The sequence below is a fragment of the Cherax quadricarinatus genome, chromosome 18 (assembly GCF_038502225.1).
Source record: "Cherax quadricarinatus isolate ZL_2023a chromosome 18, ASM3850222v1, whole genome shotgun sequence".
Classification (NCBI taxonomy): Eukaryota; Metazoa; Arthropoda; class Malacostraca; order Decapoda; family Parastacidae; genus Cherax; species Cherax quadricarinatus.
This window is the reverse complement of record NC_091309.1, coordinates 7,680,387-7,683,748: the sequence shown is the minus strand read 5'-3', so window position 1 is coordinate 7,683,748 and position 3,362 is coordinate 7,680,387.

Below are 3,362 nucleotides of genomic sequence, written 5' to 3'. Positions count from 1 at the left end.
AGTAGAGACCTGACTAGGGCTATTAATAGAGACCTGACTAGGGCTGTTAGTAGAGACCTGACTAGGGCTATTAGTAGAGACCTAGGGCTATTAGTAGAGACCTGACTAGGGCTATTAGTAGAGACCTGACTAGGGCTATTAGTAGAGACCTGACTAGGGCTATTAGTAGAGACCTGACTAGGGCTATTAGTAGAGACCTGGCTAGGGCTATTAGTAGAGACCTGACTAGGGCTATTAGTAGAGACCTGGCTAGGGCTATTAGTAGAGACCTGACTAGGGCTATTAGTAGAGACCTGACTAGGGCTATTAGTAGAGACCTGACTAGGGCTATTAGTAGAGACCTGACTAGGGCTATTAGTAGAGACCTGACTAGGGCTATTAGTAGAGACCTGACTAGGGCTATTAGTAGAGACCTGATTAGGGCTATTAGTAGAGACCTGACTAGGGCTATTAGTAGAGATCTGACTAGGGCTATTAGTAGAGACCTGGCTAGGGCTATTAGTAGAGACCTGACTAGGGCTATTAGTAGAGACCTGACTAGGGCTATTAGTAGAGACCTGACTAGGGCTATTAGTAGAGACCTGACTAGGGCTATTAGTAGAGACCTGACTAGGGCTATTAATAGAGACCTGACTAGGCCTATTACTAGAACCCTGACTAGGACTATTACTAGCGATCATTTAATATTACTAGAGCTCTAACTAGTAATAGATTTGTTGATCTAACTAGTACCTCTACTAGTGATTAACTAGTATTATTACTAGTGATCTAACTAGTATTATTACTAATGACCTAACTAGTGCTATTGCTAGTGATCTAATACTATTGCTAGTGACCTAACTAGTATTATTACTAATGACCTAACATACTATTACTAATGACCTAACTAGTACTATTACTAATGATCTAACTAGTATTATTAGTGACCTAACTATTATTAGTGATCTATTACTATCACTAGTGATTTAACTAGTATTATTAGTGACCTAACTAGTACCATTACTAGTGATCTAGATTGAGACACTTGTGCAGCATATGGAAATCTTTATTCAGGAAACGTTTCGCCACTGTGTGGCGAAACGTTTCCTGAATAAAGATTTCCATATGCTGCATAAGTGTCTCAATCTTCAACTTGTCGGTTTTTCAAACCATTCATCACACTAGTGATCTAACTAGTACTGTTACTAATGATCTATCTAGTATTACTACTAGTGATTTAACTATTACTAGTGACCTATCTAGTACTATTACTAGTGATCTAATATTATTACTAGTGACTTAACTAGTATTATTACTAGTGATCTAACCAGTACTAGTACTAGTGACCTAACTAGTACTAGTACTAGTGATCTAACTAGTACCGTTACTAGTGATCTGACTAATACCACTACTAGTGACCTAACTAGCAGTATTACTAGTGACCTAACTAATGCTATTACTAGTGACCTAACTAGTACTGTTGCTAGTGACCTAACTAATACTATTACTAGTGACCTAAGTAGTACTATTACTAGCGATCTAACTAGATTGATCACTGGAAACTTCAGGTGGAAACTAATTATCAGAGAGAGAGAGAGAGAGAGAGAGAGAGAGAGAGAGAGAGAGAGAGAGAGAGAGAGAGAGAGAGAGAGAGAGAGAGAGAGAGAGAGAGAGAGAGAGTGAGAGAGAGAGAGAGAGAGAGAGAGAGAGAGAGAGAGAGAGAGAGAGAGAGACAGAGTGTGAGAGAGAGAGAGAGAGAGAGAGAGAGAGAGAGAGAGAGAGAGAGAGAGAGGTGGGAGTGGGAGAGAGAGAGGAGTGGGAGAGAGAGAGGAGTGGGAGAGAGAGAGAGGAGTGAGAGAGAGAGAGAGAGCAGAGTGAGAGAGAGAGAGAGAGAGAGAGAGAGAGAGAGAGAGAGAGAGAGAGAGACAGAGGGAGGGGGAGAGAGAGAGAGAGAGAGAGAGAGAGAGAGAGAGAGAGAGAGAGAGAGAGTGAGTGGGAGAGAGAGAGAGAGAGAGAGAGAGAGAGAGAGACAGAGAGAGAGAGAGAGAGAGAGAGAGAGAGAGAGAGAGAGAGAGAGAGAGAGAGAGAGAGAGTGAGAGAGAGAGAGAGAGAGAGAGAGAGAGAGAGAGAGAGAGAGAGAGAGAGAGAGAGAGAGAGAGAGAGAGAGAGAGAGACAGAGTGAGTGGGAGAGAGAGAGAGAGAGAGAGAGAGAGAGAGAGAGAGAGAGAGAGAGAGAGAGAGAGAGAGAGAGAGAGAGAGAGAGAGAGAGAGAGAGAGAGAGAGAGACTGACTACACTGGACTCAACTTAATGGAAGTCACTGCAGTGGGATCGGCATTTTCAATATTTTATTCATATTTGTTGTCATGTTAAGCAATAATGCATTTAAACGCCAACTATTTATATTTTAAATATGCGTTTGTGCTTACCTTTTCCGCCCCCCCCATACCGGAATAATATGCTTCGTTGTTTACAAATCTTTTTTTGTTAACAAACATAAATTACCTACTAAATTCCTAACAATTATATGGTTTAGGAATTTGATAAATGAACGGAAATAATATTTTTATTACATAAAACCAACTGACAAGGAAAAACCTTTATTTCAAAATATTATGTAAGTCGGGTTGTAATTTTTTTTTTTTTTTTTTTTAGGGTCTCAATACGGAATTTCCGGTAAAAATTACATGGAAGTAGAAAAAAGTATGTATAGATTTATATCCTTTAATTTATTTGTTTTTGATATGCTATTTAAATCAAACAATGGTTAAAACTCCCGTGGTTTTATATATATATATATATATATTACATTTTTATCACTGCAATTGATTTTGTGTTTTTGTTAAGAGCTTTTGTACGACGCAAATTGAAATAAGCGAAATTATTACAGACGAATTTTTATTTAAGGGTCGGCAAAATATTTATTTGTAAGAAAGTAATGTAAAACTTAATTTTTTTTTTTTGCTATCGATATGTAAAATGACGAGGCAGTTTTTGTTTTGGTTGGTCATATTATGGGAACGTTAATTAGACCTCCATGGAATATTCTGTGGTGTGTGAACCTCTCAGGTTTAAACACCCCGAGATTTTGAACACTTGGGTTTATACACTCCGATATTTTCAGCCATTATGGTCGTGTTTACCGTGGTTGTGTGTAGCGTGGTTGTGTAGCGTGGTTGTTTGTAGCGTGGTTGTTTGTAGCGTGGTGGTGTGTAGCGTGGTGGTGTGTAGCGTGGTGGTGTAGCGTGGTGGTGTGTAGCGTGGTGGTGTGTAGCGTGGTGTGTAGCGTGGTGGTGTGTAGCGTGGTGGTGTGTAGCGTGGTGGTGTGTAGCGTGGTGGTGTGTAGCGTGGTGGTGTGTAGCGTGGTGGTGTGTAGCGTGGTGT